Raw genomic sequence first — 19,092 nt, forward strand, 5'->3', positions numbered from 1 at the left:
GCACCTTCTTACTGACCGTTCCTGTTGTCCTTACATGTTCGATATCTAACCACATCGAATCACCATATTTTGTGGTATCATTTGAAAGGGATTTATGAGTCGAGTATGAGCAAACTGTAGTCAGAGTTAAACATTGCAACCAATTAACTAAATGTTTGACCAATTATCCCACATCAGTTCTTCTAGTTCTCGCGTTTGTATACTTCGCCAGTAAGATGTATAGTTATAAGGCTAGGAACGAAACTATGTTTACATTTTATCGCCAACAAACATACGAGGAAATTAGTTTCAATAAATCATCATCTGTATTAATACGATAACTTAATTGTCTCTGCTGTACATTGGAATGAACCTAAAATTACACTAAATGCACATTTTATTTGCTTCAATTATTAACTGACCGATCGGTATAATAATTCATCGAGGGCTATAAAATGTAATTAACTTATTCTTTTACCTGGCAAACGACTTTGAAACCTTTGAAGTGGTGTATGAACAAAAACTGTATGGAAGGTCTCATCAATCATGTTTCAATAAATGTAATAAGAAGATAAAGCAACTGTGTAAGCATTGAGTTCAGGGGCTCATTATTTCAATAGGAACAAAAGGAATGTTTCGTCATTAATAGATAACGGATTTTTAAACGGTAGGACTTTTATAAATAAATGAATGTGTGTGTTTTTTATGGTGTTGAAGCAATTATTTGCAGGTTTAAAATTTACGAGTACAATATTATAAGAAATGACAGAATGAGCGTTTGATTACAACTTTTCAAGAAACACTATGTTTCATAGAGATTTCAAATAAACGTACACTCGACGAAACTTATAAGTGTGATACTACTAAATTTTCATTATTTATTTACTTCTTTATTTTATTCCATCAAATTTGGAACACAGCATAATTATATCGATACCAATATAAAACGCTATTTATTATTCAATTGTTTCGACAAATAATGGGATCAGTGCGTTAAATAGCCAAACGTTTTCAAAACATGAGGAAATTTCTCTATACAGTATATCCGCGCTATTTTGTGTTTTTCATACGGGCTTATGGGTTATAAGCCCGTATGAAAAACACAAAATAGCGCGGATATCGCTGCAAGAAAGAGGGGTAGCACTTGGAATTATTTTGCTGGGTGCCTCCTCTTGGGAGGTATGCTTATATTGTTTACATTTACAAGTAAATGATTTGCTTTGAAACAGTTAAATCAATATTAAACACTTGCGTTAAATTGACTGGCTTACAACCTAGCATTGTTTGTATGCATAATATACCACTTTAGTATTGTTAACATAAGATTTACCTATTCCAATGTGCTTTATACTTCACAGAGGCTGCATAGCGGGGTTTAAACTATTTCGACAATATTTTAAACTACTTATATGAAACAATTTAAATAGCATTTTCAAGTTTGTACAAATTTCGTTAAAAGCGCTAATGCTCGCAATGCAAAATTAGTCCTATTTAACAAGTACACGTTGAATAGTCGATATTAGGTCGTATTTGTCGCATTCATGATTTCAGGTCACGAAAAGAATGGATGTTCATAGAAACATATTTGCTTAGCTTATGAACAAGTACCGGGCCACGGGAAGGATTGAATCATGCATTATAAGTTCAAAAACTAAAACCCACAAATTTATTTATGCTATATAATATGTTGAGTTTTTACTTATTTTACTAATTTTCATTTTTTTTTATATTTTGTTCCACAAAAGAAATGCTGTGCAGTAAACTTAGATCAAATATACGTGTACTTCTTTAATGTACCTCGCCTGGAAATTTCATTGCAAAACGTTCACTTCACGTTAACGTGAGGTTCCTAAAATATTTCAAAATTAAACTTGTCACACTTTAAAGTTTTGTCAGATGTATATATTTTTAATCGATTGAAATACCATCACTATAAAAAGTTGTTCCATGGTTTCATCCAAATATGTACTTAAATTTCTTCATCTATTAGTTGCATTGTCCAGTTCTCTTAGTAATAATTAGATGACGTGAATAAAATCTTAATGATTAAGAGTGGGTGGAGTAGCTAACAAGCCCTTCCTAACCATTAAAATTTTAAGTCAGGTCATCTAACTAACTTAGAATACAACCTTATTGGCTTATACACAATACAGTGTCAGCGCAAGATCTGATGCAGCGATTGTGTATCGGATAAGTTGCAATGCGCGGACTTTTTAAACACCCGCGCAATTTGAAATTCTTAAAGCTGCACTCTCACAGATATACCATTTTTACAACTTTTTACTGTTTTTGTCTAGGAAAGAGCATATTTTTGCGTAAATATCTGCAAACCAATGATATATGATTGCTGACAAAAAAACAGATCGTAGATTTTCATATTTCCGTTCGAAAATTAATGTTTTATGGCTTTTTTTTTACTAACGGTTTAAAAAAAATGCATAAAACATCAATTTTTGAACTTAAATATAAAAATCTTCGATCTATTTTTTGTCAGCAGTCTTATACATCTGGTTTCCATGGATTTTCGCAAAAAAATGGCTCTTTCCAAAACAAAAAAATACAACAGTTCAATCTGTGAGAGTGCAGCTTTAACGATTTAGCTTAGTACTTATTTTTGCCTATCTGCAATTTCATTGGCTGTAAATGAGGTTGTATTCAAAAGCATTGTTTATTGTCAAAACAATCCCTCGCCTAATAAACGGCGTAGTTATATGGAACAACTTTTCAAAATTGAGACATTGAAAATATAAATGTAAAAATACTTCAAACAAATGCCAACCTTGATTATTGCTGTCGAATTAAAGAAAGAACTCAAAACCTGAGCTGATAATGTATTTGAACTTCACTAAAAAGTGTCAGTGGTGCAAACATTCCAGCGTAGTCAAGGGATGTAGAACTGAAACTGTTAAATAAATACAATATTTCAAACAAGTATGAATATGAATTAACGCCGTGACACTCGAGATGACTGGGTGTTTATTGTGCAGTATAAACTTTTTTTTATTTTACAACGATTGCGAAGAAAGCTTTGTTGAACCGTAATTTTCACACATACGAAAGATATTATTGTTTATTGTGGAAAAACATATACAGTAGGCATTAGCCCATGAGTATACAAATACAATGGTTAATACATTCATATGGTTGGCGAGGAGTATTATGTACATCTAGTAAGATACAGCGAAAGGAGAGTAACTTGCAATACAATAAATAATTATTTCAGGCAGAACTCAATGTTTAAGTTTCAGGAAGGCACATATATGTGTCACACTTTTGTGAAAATTCAGTTGTGTACCTCTTCCTACCCCCAACCCCCCCCCCCCAAAAAAAAAAAAAAAAAAAAAGAAAAACCTACGCACAAACGAATACGTCACATGTCCAAAAATTAAAAATATCAAAAAATTGTTCATAGGAATACGTCAAACATACGTCACACATTCCAAAAAAACAGTTTTTGCCAATTATCCGATATAGCCCTCATATGAGCTCATGGGATATGAACGCAAGTGGGCTTGTCAAAGCTTGTGAAATCAATCACGCAATGCATCCCGTGAAATACATATACAATAGTTGTCAATATTATTTTAAATACATAACATTTAAAAATGTATTACCACTAATTTCTGTCCAAGTAGCATGTGGTATTTAAGAAATATTACACACCACTGAGGGTCATATGACATTATAAGGACCGGTCAGTCAGCCCCGAAGGTGTATATGAACCAAGGCGCTAGCCGAGGCGTTAGCCAAGGTCCATTCACTTTCGAGGGCTGACTGGCCGGTCCTTATACTGCCATATGGCCCGAAGTGGTGTGTTATATTTCTTATATCATACCGAAGACTTTTTTACCATTCAATGATTTTAAAGCGCCTTTGATGTGTTTTATTGAACAAATCTAATAATGTTTACTTGCGAAAAAAATGTCGCTAAATAAGGAGAGTTACCCAAATATACCCACGTGGCAAAATTGCGTTTGTAATCATAAAAATTGCAAAAAAATAAACAAATAAATAAATTGGCATCAGTGTTCGTTGAAAGCCATTTAACTACGATGATCTAGCTAGATTTTACAATTTATATATTATTATATTGTGTTTAATACATACTCGCAGAATTCGCTTTAAAAAATGACCATAAAGTTGTACCTATTTATTATTATTGTTAATTGACATATGTGTGAAAATTATGGTTCAACAAATCTTTATTATATGCGTTCCGTTGGTTTATAGAGATTTATCAGTGAATAAAAATAATATTTTACTGTTTCAAACAGTGAAATAACATTTTGAATAGTTCACTGTTTTAAAATTTTAGCCCGCTCTTAATTTCAAATCCAACGTCAACGCGCATAAGGCTGGGACACAAATTTAACGACGTCATTTCCGAAATTACATTTGTATACAATTTTGCTCGTTTTTCTGATAAATACAATACACTGTCATTTAAATACTTTTACGCATACAATTAAAAAAATGTTTAAATGTAAGATTGCAATATATTTCACCTTTAGAACACATTATGTAAATATGTATACAGCTTTAGCGCTCACTCGCTACAATATATTAGGATTTTACACTGAAACAAACAATTATTATATATTCAGAAAAATGATAGCTACTTCTCAGCTATAATTTATAGCGGCGTAAATTACAACCTTTTCAAAAAGGGGGTAATTAAGAAAATAAATTAAAATACCAATAAAACTCCGAAAATAAGCCTAAAAGAAACTCGAGATAATAGAAAAACTTTATTTTGTGTTTATCTATGACACTCGTGAAATAAAATAAGACCTTACACTGAAATAAACAAATATCCTCTATCTATTTATTTGTTTATTTATTTATTTATTTATTTATTTATTTATTTATTTATTTATTTATTTATTTATTTATTTATTTATTTATTTATTTATTTATTTATTTATTTATTTATTTATTTATTTATTTGTTTATTTATTTATTTATTTATTTATTTATTTATAGTAGAATAGTTTAACCCTTTAACCCTCCAGACGTATTTATCGTTTCATGTAACCATACATTGTATAACTATGGACTTAAAAAAGGAAATATCACAGGGAAATGGAAGCATATACTTATTCAAATACTCTTAGGGGAAAAGACAACTCAGTTTACATTTAATTGAATCACAAATGTTTGACATTTAAATAAATGATCTAATATCTTATGATTTAAGGTCATAAAAAGTGTATATGTGTAGATTTAAAATCAGATTGTTTTCATATACGGAAATGATTTAAATCAAACTATAAAACGTATATTGGTTATGACTATGATCATTAAAATTTGTAACCTACATGTTGCTAGTGATAATAGTTCTGCATTTCATTTAATTTGAAAACAAGAAAGACAATTGATGCAAAGCATCAAAGGGCGCCGTTTAATAGTTTATGCATTTGTTATATGTTGAAAAACAAGGAATAGTCAAGGCCAAAAAGCATATTATGGTGCATCGAACCGCATCCATGAAATTCTCAAAATATTTGTAGTATTCTGCTTAACAACATAGGCTAAAGCATTGAAATTGAAGAGTTTCAAGTTGAAGATTTCATTAGGGGTGTGGTACATTAATGAACACGACAGAATTAGGGTGCTTGTGCACTGTACTCTTTGTCATTGCCACCTATCCATATACCAAGTTTTATTTCAATACCATAAGTAGTTTTAAAGTAATGCTCTGGTCAAGAAAAGGCGGCAAAGGCCAATATTTTTTTTATTAGCTGAAATACAACTATAGTTATTATGCACTGCACTTCCTCTCGTTGTGCTTTACCATTGAATGATGTTTAATGAAATTCCAAACAGTAGTTTCCTAGTTATGCCCCGGACAGGAAAAGGTACAAAGGGAATAACTCTTGCAATTCGATGAAATAGAGTTATTGTTCTTGTACACTGCAGTTCTAATCATTTAGGGGGGAGTGGGCAACGTCACCATGCTGGAATGACAACTTGAAGGGAAGAGTAAGTTTCCTCATTATATGGGGGATTCATCATGAAGAAGTGATATGAAATAACAATTTAACAATTTTTGTAGTACTTTAATAAACATTATCATTTCGTCTGAAAGTTGAAAACATAAATAGAACATAATAATTGAACTGTTATATAAAAAGTGAACATTGTTTACTAGATGAAATGCATTTATAACATAACATGCCTTGTTTTTAGCTGTTTAATAATACTAAAATGTATGAAATTGGACAAATTGCATTAAAATCTGGTCAATGGAATTATAATGTTAACTTCTTCATTTACAAGATAAAGAAGAGTTGAAAATGGATGTTTTTAGTTCATAATGATATTAACACAAAAATAGCATGTGTCTTATTGGACAAGGGCAATATTTTTCAAATATGATAAAAATAATGCATACAAACTGAATATGTATCAGACTATGTATGAAAGAAATAATACTTTTTCTACTTTTCTCAAAGGTTTTGAAATACAACAATGCACATATAAGCATAAATAGGCCAAATATGCAAAAAAAAAATAGTAAACAATGTGTGATACTGAACACTTATAATAATTTCTTTGTGCATTAAATGAATATATACCAGAAAAGCAATACTAAATCAAGTCCAAAATGAATAATAACATGAATAACACCCCTTTATGAATATCTTCATAACAAATCGGAGTACATGTAAACAATAATCATTTATATAATAAGTATCAAATGTGTCTCGTTTAAAGTGTGTTTTTATTTGCATTAAATTAATATATACCAGAAAAGCAATTATAAAAATCCTTAAATGTATAAGAAACTGAAAACAACAAAGAATAACACCCATTTATGAATATCTCCAAAACAAATCAGAGGTCACCTAAACAATAATCATTCATATAATTAGTATCAAATGTGTCTAGTTTTTGTGTGTCTGTTCATTATCTTTAAATGGGCATCTTTAAAGTGAAACTCTTATTTAAAATCAATACATATACTTGTATTTATAACACACATCAAATTGACTGATAAACCAATAACTACTTACTAAATAATGCATTTACTGAAAATATTGTTTACTGATAACAAACTTGTGACCCTGTTTATAATAGCAGAAAGCATGACAAATATTAAATGATTGGTGATTGCTAAAATATTTACTGTGGTCTACTATAGTATCACAATGCAGAAATACCATGTTTTATGTTCATTCTTATTCGCAAATTGAACTTAAGATCCTTCTTTAGAAACATTGTTGTTGACATCTCTCAACCAATTTTGAAAAATCAAAACAATAATATTAATTGTGATAAGTCTAGTTTGGAAGTAAGAGTGCATCTTTAAAAATAGTGTGTGTTTTTTTCACTTATATGAAATTTGTTACAATTCAATTTGACAAATGAGATGAATTGTTTAAGTTAGGAAATAGAAGTAGTAATTGCACATAATACAAAACAACAACAAAATTGACAAAATTCAATATATTAACAGGAAATCTATATGAAAACAAAAATCCTTAAAGGCCATAATTATTTAAACTGATTTAAGGAATGAGTAATACACACTTTTATAAAAGCTTTAACCGACAACATAGTTATTATCATGGTACACTATGGGACTTTTATCCAAATTATGAAGATTTTAAAGAATTAAAAAAGTTATTTAAGTTTCATTACACCCACCCCCAAACTCCCAGGGCTACAAAGAGCGACAAGTAAATATTTTGTCTATATTTGATATTTTTTCACATTATCAGAGATTATGAAATAAACACAACAGCTTCTGGTAAAATAAACTTCAGTTAACAGAAAATTTAAGTTCAATCGAACATATTATTGATACACATGAAGAAAAATCATTTTGATTGATCTTGTGAGTCTTCGGAACAGAGCAGTATTTCGATGTTTGAAAATATATATCAGTTTTATAAATTCATAAAAAAATAGTTAATAATAAGGCAAGCTGCTGAAATCATTTTAAATATTTTCTATGATGTCTATTGAACAATTTAAAAGACAATTTATGAAAGTTTACCGTTCATTTTTGAAGAAAATATACATAATGCCATGTAACCATACATTTTTATAGCTAATAAAATGCTTAAAAATCAACCTTTTTCTTGTAAAAAAATATAATTAGCTTTATTGGACTTATTCATAAAATGTAATCATTCATATAAATGAATTTTACTTATGATACTAACTGAGAATTCAGATTTAAAATCAATGAATGTACTTTTGAATTAAAATATGTAAAGAAACAAGAACACTAAGTAGGCGGTAATGCCTCTCCAAAAATGCCAGAGTGAAAGTTCTCAACTAATGTCTTTTTAATATTATAACATGTAAACAGTCTCTGTGGGTAATCGATGTCTATCTGTCTTATTTTGTTTAATCCTTCATTCTTCAACATTTGAAGTTTGGTCTGTTTCCATGCGTTTGTACTTGTAGTGTGTGCACAGATGATAATTAGTCAATGCTGATTTGGTTTTCATACCCCTTCAGGTTCTTTACCCATCTTGAATGTTTAGTGCTGTAAAGGAAAATAAGTTGTACTTTAAAGCCTTTCTAACTAATTAGTATAGATAATAATACTGCCATTCATATACAAAATAAAATATAAACAGTTTAATATTTCTCGACATTATTTTAAAAAAAAACAACAAGCTGATACATACATGTATATAATATAAAGAAAATTACTAAATTTATCAATAAAATTCATCATCATCATCATCATCATCATCATCATCACCACCACTTGATTATTGAATACAGTGAGTTTATAAAACAACAAAAACCAACTCAAATATGGTTTATATGAAATACTCACATCATCTTTATTAAATGTGACTGCCTTGTGGATAGACATGGATGTCAAATCTGTCTCAATGATTCAACATAGTATTTAATGCAGGCTGGAATTCTTCATAACCCCGACTTGTTGACTTAATTTAGTAATATTCAGTCATTTTCCTGCCTGAAAGAAATTAGACTTCTGATTATCAACCAGCAGAAACTACCACCGTAAAATACAAATGCACATGCAAGTATTATACATTCTGCACTAATATCCGTTTAAGCCAAGAGTAAGGGTTGGTAGGCACAAATGTGTAGGTGTTGTGCATATGGTTGATAATGATTCACAACAGTATGGGGTTTTAACGAGACCTACACCAAGCAAATGAATGTCGCTAGTGTCCAAGCTGTCGTGACTTCCAGCCCGAAACCATGTACATCTTTTTCTCACAGGTTTATTTTGAAAATATGCAGTTTGTAAACAAATAATGGGTATGTTCATGTATTATGGTATGTTAGAAATAGGTCACATACCAAAACACATCATTTTTAAACAAAATTTTAAGTCTAATATTTTTCTAAGATAAAACAATCAAATTAAAGATTACATACTCATATCATATATATAAATAATATTCATAAGTACAATTAAAAATATGTAACATGTACATAAGTAGATATAAAGTATGTAACATGTATATTTATAGTACATGTAAAAATATTAACACGCTGTCTTAACATTTAGCAAATAAAAATTATTCAGGAATTCCAAAGATAAATTAAAAAAAAAAAAAAATTTGAACACATCAACGTATGAAACTACTCAAGGATACTTCGATCATAGCCCTTTGATACGAATACCCCAGTTCCATGCCAATTGTTGACATTCGTTTTTTTCGACAGAAAATCTTCTCTTACGCGTACAATTCACTTATAATCCATGTTTTACTGTAATGACTCAAATTATTAGATGTATCGTAATCAACTTTCAGTGTGCACTTTTAGTATTTACTTATTTTAAACGTATATTCATGAGAAAAACATCACCGAGTTTCCAAATACTACGATGTAGAAATTCCATTATTGACCTATGAATAGCGGGGAAATACCTTCTGGTTTTTAAAATAGCAACATCCGGTACAGGCCGAATACGCCCAATGTTCGTCACGATCTGTTACGGTGAATGGCGATATATGTCGATGTTACCCGATGTTTCCCGAGTTTTATTACATTGCTAATACCATAATGAAAGTGTAAGATTTATGAAATTCCCGCGAAAACATCTTATCACATGGCATACTCGACCAATCATTTTGTGCGCACTGTGTACTGTTCTAAAAATAAAACAACTCGGGGGCAATCGTAATGAAATTTTACTATTAAATGTCACCTTCAACACATTAACAAATAAAGTTGGGTGAACATTTAATTCCGATATCGATTAAATCAAAGAAAACAGCTTACCTCATGGTTTATCAATGCACTAAACATAACAAAACAAAATAAAACATAATTATTCCCATTCACATAATTACCGGTCGACACATTTTACATTTCCGGCACATGATTACAGGTAACCAATCGGAAAACGTAAACGAATCGGGAACAGTTATTAAACTTATTTGTCGTTCTTCCGAAATAATGTTTTGAAGATAAATTGAAGACAATCTATTCAACCATAAATAACATTTTTAACACCCATGCAATCGCCACCCATTTGCATTTTTTAATCATAATAAAATAACAATAAAACCAAACTGTCAATCAAACTAAAAACCGCTCCTACCACTAACTAAAAAGAAAAAACATGAAAAACAGCTTAATCCATTGACCTTTCACATTAATTTAAAGCAAACGTTGTCCTTGTTTACTTTAGTTTCGAAAGAAAATTTAATGCCCACTTGTTTGCCTAACTACTGGGACAGGGACTAATAACATCCTTCTCCCAGCTAACATTGAATTTTGAAATAGAGGCTTTATTTTTTGTAACAAAGTTGCAATGGTATAAAGTAATATTTTTTGTTAACGTTTAAAAATCAAATCATGTCTACCTTAATCGAATGTGGTATTACATTAACAATAAGCTAGTTTAATGTTATACTTACTTATATTGTTACAGGATACAACCTTTAATTATATTTTTATCTTATTGTCAAGTATAACTTCTGTACATTCTTATCGTCTTCTTCTGGGCGTTTGTCAGATTGCGCTTACTAAGGGATCGTGACAAGGTATGCGAGGGCTTAGCGCTATCGGAATGGAGGCATAGATCGTGAAGCACTATAAATTATTGTTATTTCCCTTGCAAATTGATAAATTGCCTACAGAATATATACAGAATTTATTTAGTAGTCCGTGACCGCAATCTGAGTACACAAACCAAAAGGTTGTCCGGTAAAACATCGCCAGATTTGGCAGTCCCTGGCTGACTTGTTATAAATATTGTGATTGGTTGATATTTTGGCAATGTGTATTTATCTTAGCGTACCGGCCTCTTAGAAATCACATAGCAATGTAACTTTCCGCTGTAGGCGGAAGTGCGTCCATAGTGAAACGTTCCGCTGTAGGCGAAAGTACGTTCATAGTACGTTGATGTACTTGGTAATATGCAAATTGGCATAACCAGTTCTCCGTGTGGAGGTTTAGTGCCAATATATATAAGACCAGTCGATCCCTTCAGGGTTGAGCATGCTTTTCTCTGTTGGCAATATAACGTTCCGCTGTAGACGGAAGTGCGTTCATAGTATTAAAAAGTTGATGAACTTGGTTGGTAATATACAAATTGGCATTACTAGTTCGTCTTGTGGAGTCCCATATATATATTGTGATAAGACAAGTCGACTCCGGGTTGACAATGGTTTTCTCTGAAGAGATCTGTTGCATCTTTGGTCTCGCATGTTACAAATGGTGGCAGCGTTGGAATGAAGACAACTGACGGACCGGAGATGCCTTACCCACGAGTTTCCCATGCCAAGACTCGGGACGTGTCTTCTCGGAGGGTAAAGTAATGTAACGTTCCGCTATAGGCGGGAGGGCGTTCATAGTACGTTGATGTACTTAGTAATATGCAAATTGGCATAACCGGTTCACCATCTGGAGGTTCAGGGCCTATGTATATTCGACCAGTCGACCCCTTTAGTATTGAGCGTGTTTTTCTCTGAAGGGATCTGTTGGCCTTGTTGGTCTCGCATTTTACAAATGGTGGCAGCGGTGGGATGAAGACAACTCAACTGCCGGACCGGAGTTGCCTTACCCACGAGTTTCTTAGGCCAAGACGAGTCTTCTCGGAGTGGAAAGTTTTGTAAAGTTCCGCTGTAGGAACGTTGATGTAATAAGTAATATGCAAATTGGCATAACAAGTTATCCGTGTGGACGAAGAATATACTGTATATAAGACCAGTCGACCCCATCAGGGTTGAGAATGCTTTTCTCTGAATGGATCTGTTGCATCTTGGACCGCCCACGTTACAGCAGGTCCAAAAGATATGTTTGAAGTTTGGAACATTTTGAAACGTCATTTAAACATTGCCAAAGCTTACGGCGAATATTAAGGTGATAATTTTGGCATTCCAAAATGACTGCGCGATATTTTGTGATATATAGTTGAAGCCCGGAATTATAAATATTCTGATTTCCCCAAGCTAATCACCCGGTACAAAATAAAATTGTACGGTTTTAATACACACAGGTTACTTTGTAAACAACAGAATCATTGATCCGCTACATTAAATTTAATAGCTTGATTTGTACCGCCATGGAAAAAGCCAGTTATGTGAACTCCGGGTTACATGTATTGACAATGTATTGCAAAGGAAGGTGAAAGTAAGTGAATTTTGACTAGTGCGGAACGACATTTACACTCTGACTTTGACATCGGGATTGTAAACAAAAAGTCTATTGGCTGTAATTAATAACATTAAATCTACATTATTAGACTTCATGTGAAAGAAACCTTATGAATAAGTATGCGCCTATTTTAAATATATTTGATTTCATTTGCAATGACTTTGATTTAACCTGTTGTTAGCCTCGTTTTTGACCGGGATGCAGCAAATTTGTATTTGCATGTTATATATATATGATGTCATATGTTCGATGCTGCTTACGATAAGCTGTAAATGAATCCATATGATTATGGAATCATTAACTATGGAAATCGCTGGGTTCCCAGTGTGCCTAAACGTAAAATGGCCATACTACGTTTTAGAAACAGCCTATTATCAACGGACAGCGAAACTATTTATATATGGTAACAAAAGATGTACTAATAATTATACTAGTGATGTAAAGTCGCTATGGAATGACCTTAATCTTGAGCAGCAAATCTATTCAAGATCTAGTTTTGATTTGTCAAGAGCGAGTGACCTGGTAAGAGACTCATATCATGAACGTCTGTCACGTGACAAGCAAGATGTTAGAAAAGTGAAAAGGCCACTTTTATTAATATATATATTTGTCTCTTTTTTAAAGAAAGTAGAAACGTTAATTGTTTTGGAGTTTTACCCATTCGTAACAAATTATGTCGCATTGTTGGAGAACCCCCTGAAAAATAGACTTTGGAATAGTAGCCAAGTGAAATGTGAAACGCATTCCCTTTTATTTTGTAAGACGACCATTTTAATAAGTCCCGCTTTACAAAATGAGAAAATAACTACACATATAATGTTCATACCACGTAATGCAGTGGAGAACGGCTATATAGAATGGAATAAAGCAGAACAGAAATAAAAGAGAACAAGGAAACAAACACATGTACTCAAAAATGAAGAGTATTTACATAAATAGTTTTTGTATATGTAGCAATGGTATGAACCACTACTTTATATTCAGTATTCCTTATAGAATTATAAATATTATAAGTACTATCTAATTATTTATCTCAATATTACAGTCTAAATTTATCAAATTAAAACTAAAACATAAACCCCAGTTTAGGGAATAATTTGTTGCATGTTTCTTGTTTATACTTTAATAAACTATAAAACAAAGTAAATAGAGAAATATGGTACGCCATTGCTCAATTCGTTATGCGAATTTGTATAAGAAGCATCCAGAATGAGTATACTTAACACGTACAAGTTAAAAGTGTTAAATGTTTAACTAATTAAGATTTAAAACTTATTTTAAATAAATCTTTTTGAAAATTAATTAGTGCAGAAAAGCGAAGATTTTGTTGATATCTATTTGAGCCTGCCGATTATGTTTAGTTGTTAACATTTTTATTTAAGAACATCTCTGACATTAATATATTAATATAATATATAAACAAGGCATTGTGTATCGTAAAAATAGCGCAGGAATATGTCACAAGTTCATTTGAAAAAAAGTGACTTTACACCGTCAAATCACGCTTTGGGTTGATCTACGGAACAGTAAAATCATTACATATTTCAGAGGACCCAAAATACTTCATTTCAACAACAGTCTGAAAATCAACATGTCAAATTTATCTGTCTCATAAGACTTGGAAATTTATAACAAAAATGACCCTCATGAATTTTGTTCTTATCTGTCCTAATCGATGCACCCAATCGTACAACAAAACAATACTTTTAAACTTTTAAAGTATATTCCAGTATTGAACGCAGCTAATAAAGCTCTCTGGTGCATTGTGATAAGCCCCATAGGTGGCAATGCATGGTATATAACTAACGGGTTTCCCAAAATTATATCAAAGATGATATTAAAACGATTTTGTATCTACAGTTACAAACACATGAACATCCAATGTATCTATAAAGTCAGGTGGTCATAAAATAACTTTATTTTGTCGAAATATACACTAGCATTGATTTTAATTTAAACGGATGGCCCGACCTGTCTTACGTCTTCGTTTTATTTTTCATGTTAAATCACCTGGCACGTGCATGTTTATATATTGATATGATTTGATGTCTACGTATATTGAATAGTTATATATTTATATAATGTCAGTTACGTATATTGGCGATGTACTGTGTTGTGCAAGTTAAATATAGACTCTCCCTTTTCGTCTTCCTTTTCCTGTTTTTCAAAACTGAAAAAGTCTGCTGATATACACTGTTGAGTGCTGCGTTGCGACCTCCACGACCACACAAACGACAGCCCCGATAACTTAGTGGTAAAGCGTTCGCTTTGGCTGTCGCCGCGTCAAAGAGAAAGACGTTCAAATATGGTATCAGTAGCACTGGGGAAATCGTATACTCAGTACTGGTTCAACCAGGGAAAATCGTATACTCAGTACTGGTTCAACCAGGGAAAATCGTATACTCAGTACTGGTTCAACCAGGGAAACTTGTATACTCAGTACTGGTTCAACCAGGGAAACTTGTATACTCAGTACTGGTTCAACCAGGGAAACTTGTACAGTAAGTGCTGGTTCAACCAGGGAAACTTGTATACTCAGTACTTGTTCAACCAGGGAAACTTGTATACTCAGTACTGGTTCAACCAGGGAAACTTGTATACTCAGTACTGGTTCAACCAGGGAAACTTGTTTACTCAGTACTGTTTCAACCAGGGAAACTTGGATACTCAGTACTGGTTCAACCAGGGAAACTTGTATACTCAGTACTGTTTCAACCAGGGGAGGAGTATACAGTACTGTTTCAACCAGGGAAACTTGTTTACTCAGTACTGGTTCAACCAGGGAAAGTCCCATACTCAGTACTGGTTCAACCAGGGAAAGTCGTATACTCAGTACTGGTTCAACCAGGGAAAGTCGTATACTCAGTACTGGTTCAACCAGGGAAAGTCGTATACTCAGTACTGGTTCAACCAGGGAAAGTCGTATACTCAGTACTGGTTCAACCAGGGAAAGTCCCATACTCAGTACTGGTTCAACCAGGGAAAGTCCCATACTCAGTACTGGTTCAACCAGGGAAAGTCGTATACTCAGTACTGGTTAAAGGGAAAGTTGTAGCTCGTGTAACGGTGCTTTACACCAAGCACAACAAAGAACCGAAAGTCTCTTCGCAAAGAGCTACAGTATCTCACCCTGGTCTCTTATATCTCACTTTGTTTCTTCAAGTCTTCAAATGTCTGGATTTGACTGCGAATTGCGTCACTTCTATTTAATGTCAGTGAAAGAGATATTAAATTATTGATATAATTTGATGTATTAATAATTATAAAGATAAAAAGTTCCATTTTGATATAGTTAAAATAAGTTATAAAATGTGTGCGTTAAAAGTAGTAATGAAAGATAATGTATTAATCAAAAGGTAAGTTCTAAGCGTTAATATAGTGAACATTTAAGAACACTCAATGTACAGTATAATGTTGGAAATATTACATACCACTTCTGGCAATATGAAATAATATCCACCTTTGGGAGCTGAATGGCCGGTCTTCATAAATACCGTATAACCATCAGAGGTCTGTAATATTCTTAAACAGAAAAGTTCTTGTGTCGATAGTGTTTTAAATATAAAGATTAATTAATTGGAAATTATTCATTCGAGCAAATACATCGCAAAAAAGTGCAAAATATGATCACAAAAATTCACAGCTTTTTTAATTGTAGTCTAATACGTAAATGAGAACCCTGTAGATTAAAGCAGGAAATAGTCATATAGTCGTAATCCCATAAACCTTAAAGGTTCTTACAACTTATTATACAATATATTAACTCTTCATAGTATTATTTACCAGGCGATTGCTCACTAACCAATTTGTCACTTACGTTACATGTTGAATACTTCGTGTCATAATGTTGATTTATGTCTTATTTCTTTCTTTTTGAAGTTTTCCTTATCGTCATTTTCCTCGTTTATCATATTTTTGCAAAATCATTTTACATTAAAATGTACGTAAGGCTGAAGCATACAACGTGATAACCAAAATTTAAAACTTTTATGTTAATAAATCTTTCAAATTCTGGTATAACTGACAATTTTGTCATGTGATTTCTTATTTTAATTTCAGCCTTACATCGATGAGGTTTATATAAACCAGACGTCAATCATCATAACTTGAGATTAAAGAGACATGGATTTGAAGTGGGTAATTTTACTGCTGTTGGATCTCAGTGCAGTTTTTGCAGAATACGTGGAAATCCAAAGACATCATGAGATGGAAACGGCATTATTTGATCCTGATGGCTTTCAACGGGACTTCTGGGTTTGGCGATCAGAAGCTTCAGGCTTAAAGACTCTTCGTTTGGTCGACTCACGGCAAAGATATTTGGTCCTTATTAAGATTTGTATTGAGCCTGTAAATGAATCGGACTTTGTTACTATTCATCTTGATGACATAAGATATGCCAATGACGGACCGTACGACGTTATTTTCGTGTCTTTCGACAATGAACCATGGTCGGTGTATTCTACATTCGAAAAATGGGGTTATGGCCATGAATGGAACATCTTCAGAAACACTGGACGAAACGGCGAGCCTAAGAAACTACCTAAAGGGGAATACTTCATTGGAATAAGTGTGCAGACAGATAAGTGGGGAATCGAGTTGGATAAAATTAGATTGATAGCGGAATACCAGTCCCTTAACTCGAAACTATTTTGTGGCACAACTATGTTTGATCGAGGCCCAGACTTCTCGTATACAGACGACAAGATGTTTCATGATGATTAAACACTACGCCTAATATCTGAATTACAGTGTGTAAATAACAATAGTTTGTACTTCAATTTTAAAGAAAGTTACGCACATGATAAACATTTTAAACACCTGTATAAAACAAATTGTTCTCAAAGATAGAGCCAAAGCTCTAGCTTGGACACATACATGTAGTGTTTTGCCGATCTACAAGAATGATATTTAACCGTGTGGTCAGTATTTCAAAAGCCTATCTACGAACAGGAGTGTGGTGAAAATGAGATATATGTAGTAAATATAGAACATTTACAATGAATGAAGTAATGGTGATTTTAGGTATATACGCTAGATACATTGGATAGCATACATGAACGTATAATATGTCAACAAACGTGTCTTGTTACCAAGTGGAAAAACTAGTTGTTGGTTAGTATTTGTAAATAGAAAGTTTAATTATCTTTCACAAAACCAATCTTTTATTACATGATTTATTTTTGGTTAATGTTAAATGAGGCTTTTTCGCGCAAATTGTTAATTTCACTGAGATCATCATCGTCCATCAATGAGAATAGGCGAAACATATTTACTTAATATTTTCGCTTTGAACATTGATGAATAACAACAGTTTTATTTACATATTTTTCTATTTACCATTCATCTTCCATACTCAATCCAATTTGAAGCTGTTGTTTTAGGGTTTAAAAGCGTGTTTTTTTGTTTTCATGACGCAATACATAACGTGATAAAACAGCATTAAAGAAATAGTATCAATGAATATTCATTCGGTCGACCAATATGTTAAAAAAGATAATTGTTAAGTAAACATAAATGATTATTGTTTAATTAATCACATAAACATCGCAAATATATGGAAAAAAATCGATTATAATTTGTCGAAAGAATACTAATTTAAATTGTTGTTTACTTATTTTGATTAAGTGTGCAGGTATTTTTCTCATTCTATTACCTTTGTGCTTTGTAGCTAAAACACCGAATCGATATATCATTGTTATGGCATCAAAATCTTAAGCCGCGTCTCTGCTCGACTTATTTATACCATAATCATTGATAAAAACTTATTATGAAAGTTGTTTGTATACACACATTTAAACGTTTGCTATTTTTCATAATTCATGTTCTGGTTGTTTGCTTGTTTTTGTTGTTTTCTACAAAAAAAAAATTCTGCAAATGTTCTGTATTAGATACTGTTTTGTATATATTATACCTCATTTTATTTTACTTATATATTAAATGTGACGTTAGCCGGTCAATATAGTATGCGGGCCAATATTTTATATAATATACATATTTTTTATGTCCGGACCTGTCAAAAAATATGATATGGACTGCTATTGTCATAAAATGGTGATTGCGGCTTTGCGATTTTCACCACGGCGAAAAGTTGATGTTTGTACATTGTCTGCTTTGTTCAATAAAACACATGAAAAACGCTTTAAAAAATGAATAGTTGTATAAATGTTTGATATAATAAAAGAAATATAACAAACCACTTCGGCTTACGCCTTGGTCCATATACACTTTCGGAAGCTGACCAGCCGGTCCTTATAATCATATGATCCTTAGTGGTGTGTAATATTTCTTTATTATTAATAAACTTTTACGTATTTGACGCGGTCCGGGGACAATCGCGGTACCAAAACCAGACAAATGACGACAATATATGCCAAAACTCGGCCAATACCGACCAAACTCGGCCAATTTGAGTTTCCTCCGTTTTGATTGTCTACAAAACTCGTCTTATATAGGATTTGCAAAATGGACTATTTTCATTGGCTGTCGAAACTTGCCTAATAT

The 19,092-nt window shown here is 32.3% G+C and overlaps 1 long non-coding RNA gene across 1 annotated transcript; it reads left to right on the forward strand.

Annotated features, from left to right (window-relative positions):
• The first annotated feature begins 490 nt into the window (after positions 1-490).
• On the forward strand, positions 491-18,738 carry LOC128243964 (uncharacterized). The gene is made up of 2 exons (XR_008262941.1): positions 491-646; positions 16,651-18,738. It is a non-coding gene; the product is annotated as an uncharacterized LOC128243964 (long non-coding RNA).
• The last annotated feature ends 354 nt before the right edge of the window (positions 18,739-19,092 follow it).

The sequence above is a fragment of the Mya arenaria genome, chromosome 2, assembly GCF_026914265.1.
Source record: "Mya arenaria isolate MELC-2E11 chromosome 2, ASM2691426v1".
Classification (NCBI taxonomy): domain Eukaryota; kingdom Metazoa; phylum Mollusca; class Bivalvia; order Myida; family Myidae; genus Mya; species Mya arenaria.